Source organism: Anomaloglossus baeobatrachus, chromosome 5 (genome assembly GCF_048569485.1).
Source record: "Anomaloglossus baeobatrachus isolate aAnoBae1 chromosome 5, aAnoBae1.hap1, whole genome shotgun sequence".
Lineage (NCBI taxonomy): Eukaryota > Metazoa > Chordata > Amphibia > Anura > Aromobatidae > Anomaloglossus > Anomaloglossus baeobatrachus.
The window spans coordinates 130,806,557-130,824,734 of NC_134357.1; the positions used below are offsets into that span (position 1 = coordinate 130,806,557).

The 18,178-nt window shown below is 45.5% G+C and overlaps 1 protein-coding gene and 1 long non-coding RNA gene across 3 annotated transcripts in view; one reads left to right on the plus strand and one right to left on the minus strand.

The window, feature by feature from the left end:
- The window catches only part of LOC142310972 (uncharacterized), a 129,745-nt gene extending 116,260 nt beyond the window's left edge, over positions 1 to 13,485 (plus strand). Inside the window, exons 2-3 of the long non-coding RNA XR_012754225.1 lie at positions 1,121 to 1,208; positions 13,282 to 13,485. This is a non-coding gene — a long non-coding RNA (uncharacterized LOC142310972). The remainder of the gene's footprint in view (positions 1 to 1,120; positions 1,209 to 13,281) is intronic.
- PSD (pleckstrin and Sec7 domain containing) overlaps positions 1 to 18,178 on the minus strand; it is a 700,060-nt gene that overhangs the window by 624,845 nt on the left and 57,037 nt on the right. The window lies entirely within an intron of this gene.

Consider the following 18,178-nt stretch of genomic DNA (forward strand, 5'->3'; position numbering starts at 1 on the left):
CCTCAGTTGACATGACCTCACCGGACATCAGAGGTCACGGAGCCCAGGGGGTCAAATGAAGGGGGTGAGTGGACTGCAATAGTGCCGCTAACAGGTACTATTGGCAACGTAAAGTATTTGAGAGAAACTTTGTTTGTCAACATAACATCGATGTGGCCAGTAATGAAATTGGGTGAACCACCCCTTTATTATAGATAGTAGTTGAAGTAGTCTCAACTACTTTATCCAAGGCCCCCTTCACGCATCAGTGTTTCTGACACATGTGACATCCGTATGTGTGACACTTTTTTCACGGATACCAGATGTACCCATTATAACCTATGGTGATCTTCACATGTCCATGTTTTCACCGTAAAAAAACACACATGTGTCCGTATGAACCACACGTGTGTCTATATGAACCTTACGGAGACATGTCAGGTTTTACGGCAGCAGGACAAACAAGAGCTAATACAAGTCTATGGGTCCCAGTAAACACGTACAGCACACAGATGGCATCATATGTGCCATCCATGCCCTGTACATGTTTAACATTGGAAATATAGGAGAAGCTTTGTAATTTGGTTTTCTATATCCATACTGGAAAAACACAAATGACACATTTTTAAAAATGGACACATGGATGCTCAAAACGAGCCATGCCACGTGTACATGTTTTTATACGGACGCGTGAAGGGAGCCTGTTGCTGCAAACAATTTCAGATCAATTAAGAAGCTACAAAGTGTAAATGTACCTATGCAGTATAGGAATTCAGATAGGTTTCCCCATAAGGGAATGCTATATTTAAAGATTAATAGATTCCCATGTCAACTCTATATATTCCCCCTTCTTTACCTTGATTTATAAAGAGAAAACTTTATTGTAACAGGGTCCTGAAATTTGGTAGCTTCCTCCAAATTCAACCAAATGCCTTTCGGGACAAATAATTTTTTGACTTTCAGATTAACATTTTCCAATATTAGTTTTATATAAGTGGAATAAGTGGACCACAGGTCAGAGGTGGCATAGGCCATGTTCCTTGCATCTCAGAACTGCTTGTGTTTTTAAGGAACTATGAATAAAAAATGTTGAATTTTTTGAGGAAGATGAAATGCCAACTTTTTTTTTCTTTTGCTGCAGCCAAGAGAATACTTGACAGTTTGCGCACCACCGGTATCCTATTCTGCAGTGTATGGAGAATAAATCTACAATATACCGGCTTATGCATGTGAGTAGTTCTGAATTTTCTATTTATTCACTGCATAGACCATGGTTCTATTTCAGAATATTTAATAGGATTGTGATATACATTATTAACTGTGCAACATAGCTCTAACAAATGATGTTTTTTGGGATATTACAATTATGCCACAATACACCAAAGTAGAGACTGAGTTCTTCTATGAAATACCCAGAACAGCTTCAGAAAAAAATACAACTTAGGGAAACAGATAAAGGAAGTGAAAAGATTAGACATGATGGCAGAGAATGATGTGACGAAGGAGAGGCAAAACAACCTAAAAATACTGAACACAATAAGGGCCGTTTCACACTGTATTCTTCTCCACATTTAGTGGTCTCATCAGAGCTTACGTCTAGCCCCCCTCAAAATGAGATTCTGGTGTATGCGCCGACAGGGCCATTGACTACAATGGTGCAGTTGGAGTCACCGTGTGCTCTGTCATGCACCATTTGTGGGCGTATACGCCTACTGGAGGAGAACACAGAGATGCAGTCAACTACGTCTGGGTTTCTACTTCCAGTAGGCGTATGTGCTCGAAAAAGCTGCATGACAGCACACATGACTCCATCTGCACCATTATAGTCAATGGCTCCATCGGCGCGTATACCTGAATCCCGTTTTGTTGGGTGGTTCGGACATAAGCCCCAATTGGATGACAGAACGTGGGGATAAATGCAGTGTAAAACGGCCCCAAAATATCTCCTAAAAATATGTGAAATAAGAAAAATGTCAGCTAGTGCATCACATAAGTATTGACAAATTATTTACCCATACCCCGAGGTAAGGCAGCAACGCACACAGGTGTAACTTACAGTTTCCTATTTGCCTATGGTTGCTTGCTCAAATTATTTCCAATATTCAGCAAGACAATAACTAAGAAATTGCAAAGAATAAAAATGAGCATGTTCGCTCTAAAATAAGATATTTTTATGTAATCACAATTCAAAAATATTGTCACTGCTAAAGTATACATAATATACATAGTATAAATCTTCATGCTTACTTTTAGTATAAAATTAAATGTTTAATTTGTAGGCAAATGGTCTTTTACTATATTGGAGCATGTATATCAAAGCTGTCTAATTTTTAGAGTAAACCTAAACTAGACAGTCCTAAAATGTGCCAGATTTAAAGAGGACTTTTCACAAAGTTTTACATTATAAACTGAACAGTTATTCATATAACTGCAGGAATATAGATTATAACTAGTGATGAGCCAATGTATTTTGCACTATTTGCTACTCGCACGAATATTAAGGTACTCGCGATATCCGTTACTTGATGAGCATTTTGGTATTCACCTCATGAGACCCAGACAGCTAGTGTGAGGCCAACGAATCACAGACGCCAACACAGAGGTTGGTCTGGGGAAGCAGTACTACAACCAATGACAGACACTGTTACAGAGGGTGGGCGGGGGAAGCAGTGCATATTCATGAACTTTAATGATAGGACCAAGAAGCAGTGTGACAGCTGTGCGAAATTGTAAATATAATTCTCCTACTTTAATCCCCATAATACTCTGACAACATTATTCCCAGAAACCAACTGTGAGTTAGAAATGTATCCAGGCATCTTCCCATGCTGTTGCCATTCTGTTTCAGCACTTTTCCATTCATTGTAGTATTTTTACAGCCCTACCAGACCTACTTCCAAGGTTCTCCAGAAAATTGAGTTTCCCATTGACTTGCAGTAGGTTCGTTATTCGGTACGAATACACAAATAATAGAAATTATTTGGCGCAAAGATTACAAACCTAAATATTTGACTATTTGCCCATCTCTAATTATAACTAGACATGGGCGAGCACTAAAATGCTCGAGTGCTCGTTACTTGAGTCGAGCAGGTCAGATGCTTGAAAGGGCTCAACTTGAGTAATAAGTATTGTGGAAGTCAATGATTGGCCTGTTCGGTTCTCCACCTACATAGAGTAAGCCATACACAGAGCATATCTGGGGGGGAAATGTTCTTTTTATTCCCTGGGAGAGCCATTCAGAGACTGCGAATGGCTCGCACTAGGGTACCAGCTCCCATCATTGAGTGAAGGGAGCCGAGTCCTTGTGTTTTTGTTTCACGGGTGACACATCCAAGCACCCACGATACTTGGCCGAGCACTGCGAGTACCGAAGCACCCTTATGCTCAATCAAGTACTGAGCAGTGGTGAGCACACTCACTCATCACTAATTATAACTTTTTTCTTTTTTTTTTCTCCACACCATTGTGGAGATACATGGTGTCAAAATTATTGGAGGCTTACGAGTTATTTTTTTTCTTTTTGTCATTCAACTGGGCGCTTTATTTCAGTCAACTCGGAAAGCCTAGAAAAAGCATATACCTACAGGTCTGATTGAAATGAAATGCCAAGAGAGACGTTCAGACCTCCCAGTGTGTTACTAACAGAAACGTTTCCCTCTTGGAATTATTTGTCATTGACACGCTGGGGGCAGAGGTGTACAATGGCATCAGAGCGGCCGGGAGGATGAGGATCATGGCTGAAGCAGCTGTGGACCCACTATAGCAGAACTACAACGGTTAGGTAAGTATTACTAATAGGCTTTTCCTATATAAAAAGCATTGCCTTGATAATTGTGATAGCAAAAATCTTTGCTATTATCTTAGTCCCCTATAATAACGAGCATCACTCCAAGGATAATAAGGACAGGCTCATTTAAGGCTCATTGCAATAAAGGACTCAAATGAGGTCTGCAAATTGATAAATGAATAGTTATCATCTTTACCATCAGGGCAATCTGCATTGTATAGGGGAAGGCTACTAATACTTAATGTTTCAGTGTAGATCTGTTGTCCTATGTCGAAAACTGCTCTGCCGACGATCCTCACTCTGCCGTCCACTCTGATGCTGCGGTACACCTCTACTCCCAGTACATCACTGACACAAATTGCTGGGAGAGAGTCATTTTGTTACTGGAAGCGTTGTCAGAATAGTTAAGTGTGATAAAGCCTCATGTGATCACAATGTGGAACCCCTGAGGCTCCGGTTGCCACAGGGTGCTGCACCCCAATCAGGGTGCAGTATCTATCTCAGGTAAGGAGGGGGTTAATCACCGGTGTTCCACATTCACACACTACACACATCCTAGGAACCTTCACACAGAGTGGGTTGGCTCAGGGTAGGCAGGGGGGTGGCCATACGAACATGGACTTCCCGGTCAATGAAGTCAGCCACCTGGGGAGCGGGTTCCACTTGGAGTATAAATAGGCATTACACACGCACATCATGGCCATTCAAACCTGTCAGGATCATAGTTCTGGCAACACATCTCTGGAGAACTTGGACTTTGCTGGGCCCGGTGGCTTAGAGCGGGAGCGCAGCCAGGGTACCTAACTAAGGAGGGGGACACCTTAACCCTTTCACGACCGGCCGATTTTTCGCTTTCCGTTTTTTTTTTTCGCCATTCTTTTTCTGAGAGACGTAACTTTTTTATTTTTCAGTCAATATGGTCATGTGAGGGCTCATTTTTTGTGGAACGAGCGGTACTTTTAAATGAAACCATCAGTTTTACCATATTGTGTACTAGAAAATGGCAAAAAAATTCCAAATGCTGAAAAATTGCAAAAAAAGTGCGATAGCACTATGGTTTTTGAGATATTTTATTCACTGTGTTCACTATATGGTAAAACTGATGTGTGGGTGTGATGCCTCAGGTCAGTGCGAGTTCGTAGACACCAAACATGTATAGGTTTACTTTTATATAAGGGGTTAAAAAAAAATCGGAAGTTTGTCCGAAAAAAGTGGCGCACGTTTCACGCCATATTCCGTGACCCGTAGCGTTCTCATTTTTCGGGATCTTAGGCTCAATGACGGCTTATTTTTTGCGTCTCGAGCTGACGTTTTTAACGGTACCATTTTTGCGCAGATGCTACGTTTTGATCGCCTCTTATTGCATTTTGCGCAAAAGTTGTGGCGACAAAAAAACGTCGTTTTGGCGTTTGGAATTTTTTTGCCGCTACGCCGTTTACTGATCAGATTAATTGATTTTATATTTTGATAGATCGGGCGTTTCTGAACGCGGCGATACCAAATGTGTGTATATTTTTTATTTTTTTAACCCTTTAATTTTCAATGGGGCGAATGGGGGGTGATTTGAACTTTTAGGTTTTTTTGTTTTTTTTTAATTTTTTAAAACTTATTTTTTTACTTTTTTTTTTTATTTTACTAGTCCCCCTAGGGGGCTATTGCGATCAGCATTCCGATCGCTCTGCAGTATCTGCTGATCACAGCTGGAAGGCTGTAAACAGCAGATACGCTGTCTTTCTCTTTTGCTGTGCCCCGGGCACAGCGAAAGTGAAACCAATTCATGTGTAGTACAGGAGTCATCACATGACCCTGTACTACCATGACAACTATCGGGAGTCACGTGATCGCGTCACGTGACTTCCGGTTTCGGCGGTAAGTAAAACTTTACCGCGATTGCGCTTATAATGGCGCTGTCATGTATTGACAGCGCCATATAAGGGGTTAATCGGCACGAGCAGATAACGATTCTGCTCATGCCTAGCAGGCACACATCTCAGCTGTGAAAATCAGCTGAGATGTGTGCCGATCGCGGCATGCTGCCGCCGGAGGACCGCGGGCAGTAAGATTATGTCATTTAGGACGTAATTTTACGGCCTGCGGTCGTTAAGGGGTTAAAAATAGGACACTCTCTCTCCTTCTCTTTTCACAACGGTGATGACCCCTTACCAAATCTGGAATTGACCGGAGCCCATCACAGCAGTGACCAGTGTGACCGGGATGACAGCTAAAGTTGTGAATAAACTACACCCTGAACCTGCAGAGACTGTGTTGGCTCGTCCTTACCAGCGCTAACGCCCAGCGCTTAGGTGCCAATCGCCATTACTACACTGATCATCCACCCGAGGCCCGCTCCGCCTGTGGGTAGCGACACTTTCCCGGCTGCCTTAACACCTGCCCCGGAGAGGAACCCGGCAGCGGCGGCTATTTCCTGGGAATAGGTGGTGTGACGAAAAACTCTCTTCCAAATACCCCATTTCCCTCTTTGTGAATGTACACTTTCCCTGGGCATGATGCTGTCTTTTCATAATTGGGCAGCATGATAATGGGATGAAAGAAAACACCACAAAGTTTATTGAAATGAGTGGCCTCAGTGGGCGTGATAACATGATTTCCACTAGCTGGCTCCATTACAGCTTTTGGAAGTCTTGCGCATGCGCACTGCTCATTTCAGAAGAACAGCCCAGGGGCCGGGACATGCCGTATAGCCAGCTTCTGAGGAGCAACCTGAAATGAGCCATGTGCATGCACAAGATTTCCCGAAGCTGCGATGACGCTGGATTGAGAAAATCATGTTATCACGGCCACAGGGGGGTGATAACATAAAAAGAAGGCCGACTAGTCTGAGGAAACAACGCCCCATCAACTAGTCAGGGCCCTATTTAGCATAGGAACAGCACACTTTATAAATGCTTTTTTAAACATTGATTTTATCTCGTAGCATTATTCAGGGCTGGATAGGCAGGGAATTTTGGCACACACACATGTGAATGCTGCTGGGTTGGAAGGCGTAGGAGACCTGACAGGTTCCCTTTAAATGCACACTGACGTTGGCATCTTGCAACTATGGTAGTTAAAAAAAATCACTGCAGTTTCTAGGTCATTCTGATTAAAATACAGTATCTCATTGATTTTCACATCACAGTAGCTTCTTAAGAGATAAAGGAAACCAAGCTGCATTGTAAATAGATAAAATCCAGATAGCTATATCTCAGTTGTTGGCTGTTGCCATTTGACCTGACAGTAAAGGCCCCTTTACACACTGAGACTTTCTAGCGATCCCACCAGCGATCCCATCCTGGCCGGGATCGCTACAAAGTCTCTGGTGAGCTGTCAAACAGGCAAACCTGGCCAACGACGCAACAGCGATCCGGACCTGCAGAACGACCTAGCTAGTCATTGGGGACGTTGTCAGACCTAAAACACACATCCGTGAAAACCGTGAAAACCACCGTGAAAACTGTCGGCAGACAGCAGACAGAGTAGCGCGATGAGAATGAACTCGGGTGAACTTCACCCGACTTCATTGTCATGCCGCGGCTCTGTCTGTGTGCCATGCACTGATTAGCGGTCACCTGTGAAGGATTCACCGGTGACCGCTAATCCCCCGAGTGACTGAAGTGTCCCCCGCTCTCTCATACTCACCGATCCCTGATCACCGGCGCTCCACAGCGTTCACACTGCTCCGGCGGCTTTTTCTAATTTGAAAAAGCCGGCCGCTCATTAAACAATCTCGTATTCCCTGCTTTCCCTGCCCACCGGCGCCTATGATTGGTTGCAGTGAGACACGCCCCGACGCTGAGTGACAAGTGTCTCACTGCACCCAATCACAGCAGCCGGTGGGCGTGTCACTATGGAGTATAGAAATAAATAAATAAATAATTAAAAAAAACGGCGTGCGGTTCCCCCCAAATTTAATACCAGCCAGATAAAGCCATATGGCTGAAGGCTGGTATTCTCAGGATGGGGAGCTCCACGTTATGGGGAGCCCCCCAGCCTAACAATATCAGTCACTGCAAATATTTCAAAAGACTGACCTGCACATCCTACAAGTGTGTATAGGTGCCAGCTGAAAAAACCTAGCAAATACAAAATGGATACAGCCGCACACTAAATGCCATCAATGTATAAGGAAACTCTGGTACTGCATTACTGCTATATGAAAAAATGAGATTTTTAGTTTATGAATTGGCCAATGCATGTAAGCCCGGAAACCAAACGGCAAGGTAAATCTCAATATTCCGAGTCCCTAACTAAAATGCCACTATCTAGGTTAAAAACATCCATGCCTGGGCAGCTAGACTAAAAATCTAACTTGAAATGCCACTATCTGGACTAACCTCCATGTCTGGGCAGCTAGGACTCCTGGTATAAGGATTGTGAACACAGCCTGGTTTATAGGGCGGAGTGCTCAGTCAGAAAAAACCTCACTGCAAATAATTCAAAAGACTGACCTGCACATCCTACAAGTGTGTATAGGTGCCAGCTGAAAAAACCTAGCAAATACAAAATGGATACAGCCGCACACTAAATGCCATCAATGTATAAGGAAACTCTGGTACTGCATTACTGCTATATGAAAAAATACCCTAACACTAGCAATATCAGTCAGCAGCCGCCCAGAATGGCCGCATACATTAGATGCGACTGTTCTGGGACAGTATTATTTTTATTTATTATTATTATTTATTTATAGAGCACCATTAATTCCATGGTGCTGTACATGAGAAGGGGGTTACATACAAAATACGTATACAAGTTACAGTAGACAGACTAGTACAGAGGGAAGAGGGCCCTACCCTTGCGGGCTTACATTCTATAGGATTATGGGGAGGAGACAATAGGTGGGGTGTAGGTCAGGCGGCGGCTCCGCACGGTGGTCGGGCGGCAGCTCCGCACGGTGATCGGGCGGCAGCTCCGCACGGTGGTCGGGCGGCAGCGAGTTCATTGTAGATTGTAGGCATTTCTGAACAGATGAGTTTTCAGGTTCCGTTTGAAGTTTGCAAGGGTAGGGGATAGTCTGACGTGTTGAGGCAGCGAGTTCCAGGAGACTGGGGATGCTCGGGAGAAGTCTTGGAGTCGGTTGCGTGAGGAGCGAATGAGAGAGGAGGAGAGGAGGAGATCTTGGGAGGACCGGAGGTGACGTGTTGGAGTGTAGTGGGAGAGTAGTTCGGAGATGTACGGAGGGGAAAGATTATGCACAGCTTTGTAGGTCAGTGTTAGAAGTTTGAATTGGATACGGTGGAAGATTGGAAGCCAGTGGAGGGACATGCAGAGGGGAGAAGCGGGGTGGTATTGAGGAGAGAGGTGGATAAGTCGGGCAGCAGAGTTAAGGATGGACTGGAGAGGGGCGAGCGTGTTGGCAGGGAGGCCACAGAGGAGGATGTTACAGTAGTCGAGGCGGGAGATTATGAGAGCATGCACTAGCATTTTAGTAGATTGCAAATTGAGGAAAGGGCGGATTCTGGAAATATTTTTGAGTTGAAGACGGCAGGAGGTGGTGAGGGACTGGATGTGTGGTATGAAGGATAAGGCAGAGTCAAAGGTCACTCCGAGGCAGCGAACTTTGGGTACTGGCGAGAGCGTGGTGTTATTTATTGTAATAGATAGATCAGGTGGAGAGTGTAGGTGAGACGGAGGAAAGATGATTAGTTCAGTTTTGGCCACATTGAGCTTTAGGAAGCGAGAGGAGAAGAAGGAGGATATAGCAGATAGACATTTCGGGATTTTGGACAGCAGAGATGTGGCATCTGGGCCAGAGAGGTAGATCTGGGTGTCGTCGGCATATAGGTGGTATTGGAAGCCATGGGACTTTATGAGTTGTCCTAGGCCAAATGTGTAGATAGAGAAAAGTAGGGGTCCTAGGACAGAGCCTTGAGGGACGCCAACAGAGAGATGGTGGGATGAAGAGGTTGTGTGAGAGTGGGAGACACTGAAAGTGCGATTTGAGAGGTATGAAGAGATCCAAGAGAGGGCAAGATCTCTGACACCAAGGGAAGAGAGGGTCTGTAATAGGAGGGAGTGGTCAACGGTATCGAAGGCTGAGGACAGGTCTAGGAGTAGGAGTATAGAGAAGTGTTTGTTCGCTTTGGCAGTAAGCAAGTCATTTGTGATTTTAGTCAGGGCAGTTTCGGTAGAGTGATGTGGACGGAAGCCGGACTGTAGGTTGTCAAAGAGAGCGTTAGAGGAGAGGTGGGAGGAAAGTTCAGCATGGACATGCTGTTCCAGGAGTTTTGAGGCAAGTGGGAGTAGTGATATGGGGCGATAGCTGGTAGTAGAGGTTGGATCGAGGGAAGGTTTCTTTAGGATAGGTGTGACTGTTGCATGTTTAAAGGCAGAGGGGAAGGTTCCAGTCGTTAAAGATAGGTTGAAGAGGTGGGTTAAGGCTGGAGTAAGGATGGTGGTGAGGTTGGGAAGGAGGTGGGATGGCATGGGGTCAAGTGCGCAGGTGGTGAGGTGCGCTTTTGAGAGAAGACGTGCAAGCTCTCCTTCGGTGATGGTGGGGAGGAAGTTTATGGGAGAGGGGCAGTGGTCAGCTACATGAAGGGGTTGTGGTGGCTGAGCAGAGAAGACTTGCCTTATTAGGTCGATTTTTTCTTGGAAATAGGTGGCAAAGTCTTCTGCAGAAATGAGGGAGGTTGGAGGGGGCAGTGGTGGGCGAAGGAGGGAGTTGAAAGTGTTGAATAACTGTTTGGGGTTGTGTGTTAGAGAGGATATGAGGTTTCTGAAGTAATCGTGTTTAGCGGAGGTGAGGACTGAGCGAAATGTGTGAATTGCATTTTTGAATGTGGTGAAGTCTTCCTGGGAGTGCGTTTTCTTCCACCGCCGCTCTGCAGCCCTAGACCTTTGCCGAAGTTTTTTAGTGAGGCTGTTGTGCCAGGGCTGTCTATTGATTCGTCTCACTCTGCCATGCACAAGGGGAGCGACTGAATCAATAGCTGATGTGAGGGTGGTGTTGTAGAAAGTGGTGGCGCTGTCTGTGTCGTGGAGGGACGATATGGAGGACAGTGGGAGGATAGAGTCGGCGAGGGTGTGCATGTTGAGGTGTGCAAGGTTTCTGCGGGGATGTGCTAGGTGCTGGACAGGGGGGGTAGGTGAGGAGGACAGGGCTGAAAAGGTCAGAAGATGGTGGTCAGATAGGGGGAGGGGGGAAGTTGTGAAGTCAGAAAGGGGACAGAGGCGGGTGAAGATAAGGTCTAGTGTGTGTCCATCTTTGTGGGTGGCAGAGGTGGACCACTGAGTTAAGCCAAACGACGAAGCAAGGGAGAGGAGTTTGGAAGCAGCTTGTTGGCGAGTGTCAGTGGGGATGTTGAAGTCACCCATGATGATGGTGGGAATGTCAGCAGAGAGAAAGTGTAGAAGCCAGGCAGAAAAGTGGTCGAGGAAGGCAGTGGTGGCGCCCGGGGGTCTGTATATGACAGCCACTTGGAGGTTGGAGGGAGAATAGATTCGGACAGAGTGCACTTCAAAGGAAGGCAGGTCGAGGGAGGGTAGAGGTGGGATTGGATTAAAGCTGCAGTTGTTAGAAAGAAGGAGGCCCACTCCTCCACCTTGTCTATTGCCAGGGCGAGGAGTGTGGGAGAAGTGCAGGCCACCGTAGCATAGTGCAGCTGGGGAGGCAGAGTTGGATGGTGTCAGCCATGTTTCGGTGATGCCCAGAAAGGATAGATTGCTGGAGGTAAAGAGATCATGAATGATGTGCAGTTTATTACACACTGAACGGGCATTCCAGAGCGCTCCTGAGAGAGGGGGCGGCGGAGTCGGTGAGAGGGGAATAGTTTTTATGTTGGATAGATTGCGGTAGTTATTATTATGTGGAGAGTGGTGGGTGGGTGATAAAGAGGGGTGTACCATCCATGGGGGGCCAGGATTGGGGGCTATGTCACCAGCAGTGAGAAGGAGTAGAGAAAGGGAGAGCAGGTGGGAGAAGGAGAGTGGATGGCATGGTCTGCGCGATATTAGGAGCGATCTGAGGTTCAGGAATAGGTCAGCAGATGAGGACAGATGAGAAGGCAGGAGGGAAGGGGAGATGAATATTTGCTTAGAGGGTGCTGGGGTGTGGGGATAGCGAAGGAGAGTGAGGAGGAGAGGGGCAAAGACTGTGAGGGCATAGGTGAACATGGTGGGAGTAGTGTGGTAAGTATATGATTTAACAAGTAAGTTGTGTCAGTGGGAAGCTTGGTTAGAAAGAGCTGAAGTTTACCTTCTGGTCATGTCTGGTTCATTTCTGGTATATTTCTGACACTTATGAGGCACTTATCCAGAGGCACGCACACAGACCACGGTCATAGACCTAGTGCAGTACTTATATACATGTCTCATTGACCCAGATGAACATCAGCTGACCAGCAGGGGTGAGGCACATGAAAGAATTACAAACAGGTAGGAAGCACTCAAAGAAGAGAAAAAAAAAAAAAAAACAGACAGGATTTAACTAATTATACAACAGTAAAACAGCAGGTTAGCATACCAAAAGCAAAGGGACTTTAAATGTATATGCAGGTGAGGAGATTAAGGTCAAGTCAGGAAATTCAGATGCATAGAACAACTGGACGGTCATACCTGTGAATGAGACAGATGGATTGTCAGTAGACGGCTCTTCCCGATTTGCCCTGGTGCGTTGGCAAATCGGGGTAATAAGGAGTTATTGGCAGCCCATAGCTGCCACTAAATCCTAGATTAATCATGTCAGGCGTCTCCCCGAGATACCTTCCATGATTAATCTGTAAATTACAGTAAATAAACATACACAACTGAAAAATCCTTTATTAGAAATAAAAAACACAAAGACATTCCCTGCTTCACCACTTTAATCAGCCCCAAAAAGCCCTCCATGTCCGGCGGAATCCAGGATGGTCCAGCGTCGCTTCCAGCTGTGCTGCATGGAGGTGACCGGAGCAGCAGAAGAAACCGCCGCTCCTGTCACCTCCACGCAGCAAATGAAGAGAGCCGCATGATCGGCTGAGCTGTCATTGAGGATACCTGGATCTAGCGGTGGATGCAGCGGTGGCCGCGAGTAACCTCAGTGACAGCTCAGCTGATCGCGATACTAACCTCAGTTGCTGCGTGGAGCTGACCGGAGCGGCGGTGAGTAGCGCGATCAGCTGAGCTGTCAGTGAGGTTACCCGCGTGTTGCAGGTAAAGCAGCTTTTTGAAAGGGAAGTTGCTAACGAAGTCGCTGTAAAGTCCCCTTTACACACTGAGACTTTGCTGCACAGCGGGAAACAAAGGACCAAAGAATGGTCCTGAACGATTTGTAGCGATCAGCAACTTCACAGCAGGGGCCAGGTCGCTGATGTGTTTCACACACTGCAATGTCGCTGGGGAGGTCGCTATTACGTCACAAAACTGGTGACGTTACAGCGATGTCGTTTGCGATGTTGCAGTGTGTAAAGCCACCTTAATTACTGCATGTGTGAAACATGAAAGCAGCACAGTGTGAACTTTTGGACATTGCAATGATTGTGAAGCGATCATTCTATAAGAAGTTAAAATAACTCTTGTCTTTAACTATTTTCCAGGCATCACAGCTTCACATGACGGGGGTCCAGATATCTGAGAATCAATAAACAAGACCCAAGATATTGCTAATATTTTAAGACTAGACTTATGAGCATGTTTTAATGCAGCTAAGTCACTCTATCCTGTCTCTTCCTCTTCTGTAAGTTTCCTGTGACCTCTACTGTCTGCCCCAAAAGTCCCAGTGTACTCAATTAGAAGAGGCCAGGGCGAAATGCTGCTGCTGCAAGCACTTGCCTTGTAAATGTTGCAGAGCACATCCAAGCATCTACTGCATACATTATAATAGTTTACATTTGCCGTAAGCTTTGCGTAGTTTATAACCGGATTTATAATGTAATAAATATTCAAAGAACACTATGGTCAAAAGTATGTAGAAGACTGACCATCATATCTATTCAAGTTTGCTTGACAGCCGTTTCCATTAAAGGGGTTAGGCACGTTCTTGTCATTTTTACAAATGTTTAAAGAGGCTGTCCACTACTTTAACATTGATGGTCTATCCAGGACCTGCGTTAGGGGCAGACACACTGGGCAGCTGCGCAGAGCCCCCACTCTTAGAGGGGCCACCACCACTTCAATCACAAACTACAGTGATAGTACAGAACTTGTACTATCACTGCAGTTTCTGGGGTTGCAGTAAGACCTTTGGTGACATCTCAGTCATGTGACTCACCAAAGGTCCTACACCAAAGGCTCTCTTGCCCTGAGGGAGTCCAGGACTGCACAATATGTAGTGCACAGGACCCGACATCTGATATTTAAATGTATTCCCAGACCAGTCTCCAATCTCTCCTTCATCTCTAAACTCTTGGAGCGCCTGGTCTACTCTTGTCTCACCCGCTACCTCTCCTCTCACGCTCTTCTAGATCCTTTACAGTCTGGCTTCCGCCCTTTACACTCAACAGAAACTGCCCTTGTCAAAGTGACCAATGACCTATTGACAGCAAAACGTAACGGTGACCACTCTCTGCTTATTCTTCTTGACCTTTCTGCAGCCTTCGACACTGTTGACCACCATCTCCTTCTCTCTATGCTCCATTCTATTGGCCTAAAGGACACTGTTCTTTCCTGGTTCTCTTCCTATCTTTCTGGCCGCTTGGTCAGTGTATCATTTGCTGGCTCCACATCTTCTCCTCTCCCTCTCACTGTTGGGGTCCCTCAAGGTTCAGTCCTTGGCCCTCTTCTGTTCTGCCTCTACACTGCCCCAATTGGACAGACCATCAGCAGATTTGGCTTTCAGTACCATCTTTATGCTGATGACACACAGCTATACACCTTATCCCCTGAGCTCACCCCCGCTGTACTACAGAACACAAGTGACTGCCTGACTGCAGTTTGCAACACCATGTCTGCTCTCTATCTGAAACTTAACCTTTCCAAAACTGAACTTCTGCTTTTCCCTCCATCTCCCAACCTTCCTAAACCTGGCATCTCCCTCTCTGTGTGTGGCACAACGATAAGTCCTGGGGGTTATACTTGACACTGATCTCTCCTTCACCTCCTATATACAATCTCTTGCACGCACCTGCCGCTTGCACCTCAAGAACATCGCTAGAATCCGCCCCTTTCTCACAATGGAAACGACAAAAACCCTCACCGTGGCCCTGATCCACTCTCGCCTTGACTACTGTAACTCTCTATTAATTGGTCTCCCCCTAACTAGACTCTCCCCTCTACAGTCCATCCTTAATGCAGCAGCCAGGGTCACCTACCTGGCCAACCGCTACTCGGATGCCTCTGCTCTGTGCCAGTCATTGCACTGGCTGCCCATATATCACAGGATCCAATTCAAACTGCTTGTTCTCACCCACAAAGCTCTCCACAGTGCAGCACCCTCCTACATCTCCACCCTCCTCTCTGTCTATCATCCCACCCGTTCTCTACGCTCTGCAAATGACTTTCGACTAACATCCACACTAATTCGAACCTCCCACTCCCGAATCCAAGACTTCTTCCGAGCTGCACCAAACCTCTGGAACGCTCTACCCCAAGAAGTTAGGACAAATCATAACTTACTCAGCTTCAGACGCTCCCTAAAAACGCATCTTTTTAGGGTGGCCTATCACACTCCCTAGCCAAACTAATTTCACCTAATCCCTCTACAACTTCTCAGAACATAACCCCACGTCAAACTCCATGGCACCCAAATGCATCTCAAGGCTCTGGCCAACTGGTCCAGGAAGCCATCATCTATCCCCCATGAGCTGGCTGGATTGTCATTTTAAATAAACACTTGTACCTTGCCCCTCCCCCCATCTCATTGTAGATTATAAGCTCTCACGAGCAGGGTTGCCATTTTTCCTTTTAAATATTGTATCCTCTATAATTGTTACTTGTTTGTATATGTTTATGTATATGATATGTATATGTTCCTCCTGAATTGTAAAGCGCTGCGGAATATGTTGGCGCTATAGAAATAAAGATTATTATTATTATTATTCCCGTCTCTCAGACATGCATACATTTGAACAGTGCAGCATCAGGACTGAGGCAGGAGAGCTGCTCAGCCCTGCACCAACATGGAGCAGCAATCATTACACTACCGCTGGTGCCAGTGCTGCAGAGATGAAGAGGACGCTGCAGGCACCGGTAAGCGCTCCAGTAGGAGCTGAAGAAGCAATGTAGAATAATTTTAAATGAAGAGGCCGTGGGTGGGGAGGATTGGTGTGACTTTACAAGGGACATTTAGGTGGCAATAGGGAAGTTAATGGAGCAACATTATGGAGAAATGGGGAACATTATGTTGCCACATAATGTCCCAAGATATATAGTTACATAGTTGCTCCACAAAGTTCCCTATTGACCCATAAAGTCACAATTTGCTCCATAACGTCCCTCATTGCCTTATATAATTCACAATTATGTGGCAATGAGGGACTTTATGGAACAAGTTGGGACATTATGAGGCAATGGGGAACAGTATGGAACAAATTGGTACATTGGGGGGCAATGGGGGACTTTATGGAGCAACTTGGGACATTATGGGGCAATGAGGGACAATATGAAGCAAATAGGGACATTATTGGTCAATGGAGAACTTTATAGGGAAATGGGGGACATTATGGAGCATACTGGGACATTGAGGCTATTAGGGTTTATAAGTCCCCTTCCATTACCAATCTTTTTTTTTCAGTAAATAATTTTTATTGAATTTAAAGACATAGTAAACAAGATATTGCATGTAACACATGCAAGAGAATAATAATAATGATGTTGAAACGTATCTAAATATTCGGTTCATTCAGAAAATGCTATATTAAAAGAATACTTTCACAAAAATGTGACATAGTCTGTTAAGAAAATAAAGCAGATAAGATATACCAACTTAAAGTAGACCTTGCCTAAAGCTGGGTTCACACACAACGACAACAACAACGACGTCGCTGTTACATCACCATTTCATGTGACGTAACAGCGACCTTAGATGATCGCTAGTAAGCTGTCAAACATGTAATTTTAAGCAGCGACGGAGCAGCGATCATAGCGACCTCGACGGTCGTTGTTCGCTGTCACACGCGTCGCTATGCGACGACTCAGACCTTGATAGAGGCGTGGTGTTTACCCCTAGACATGTTTTGTGTTGCCTCTTTTCAAGCCCCTCTGTTCCGATTGGTGATCGCTACAGCGGCGCCTGATTGGGTGACCGTGCCAAACAAAGGAAGACGCAGTAGTGCTTTCATTCATTCTATTTCATTTCATTCAGATCCACAAAGAACGACACACTAGCGACACCAGACAGAGAATCTACTGCGTGGAACAAAGAATGGAACTTAAAGAATGAAATCACTCTAACGCCTTCGGCAAGGTACCCAATCGGAACGCTGCTGTAACCACCAATCGGAGTCGTAGGGGCGTTGCAAAATACACAGCAAAAACACGCCCTTGTCCTGCCTTCAGTCCTACGTCACTGCCTTCAGCGTCGTTGCGACCATCGCTGCTGCGGTCTCAAACACAAGGATGCTGAGCTTATCATCATAGTGCAGCGGGATAGCAGCGATCAAAAAATGACCTGAAACATTCAGGAGCGAGTAGTGATTTCGCAGCAGGGGTCTGATCGTTGTTATGTGTCACACACAGCGACGTCGCTGTTGAGGTCGTTGCTACGTCACAGAAAATGGCGACTTAGCAGCGATGTCGTTGTCGTCGTCGCTGTGTGTGACACCACCTTAAAACCTTACTATGGAATGTAATCTTATAGAAATATTATGTACAGTTAGGTCCAGAAATATTTGGACAGTGACACAAGTTTTGTTATTTTAGCTGTTTACAAAAACATGTTCAGAAATACAATTATATATATAATATGGGCTGAAAGTGCACACTCCCAGCTGCAATATGAGAGTTTTCACATCCAAATCGGAGAAAGGGTTTAGGAATCATAGCTCTGTAATGCATAGCCTCCTCTTTTTCAAGGGACCAAAAGTAATTGGACAAGGGACTCTAAGGGCTGCAATTAACTCTGAAGGCGTCTCCCTCGTTAACCTGTAATCAATGAAGTAGTTAAAAGGTCTGGGGTTGATTACAGGTGTGTGGTTTTGCATTTGGAAGCTGTTGCTGTGACTAGACAACATGCAGTCTAAGGAACTCTCAATTGAGGTGAAGCAGAACATCCTGAGGCTGAAAAAAAAGAAAAAATCCATCAGAGAGATAGCAGACATGCTTGGAGTAGCAAAATCAACAGTCGGGTACATTCTGAGAAAAAAGGAATTGACTGGTGAGCTTGGGAACTCAAAAAGGCCTGGGCGTCCACGGATGACAACAGTGGTGGATGATCGCCGCATACTTTCTTTGGTGAAGAAGAACCCGTTCACAACATCAACTGAAGTCCAGAACACTCTCAGTGAAGTAGGTGTATCTGTCTCTAAGTCAACAGTAAAGAGAAGACTCCATGAAAGT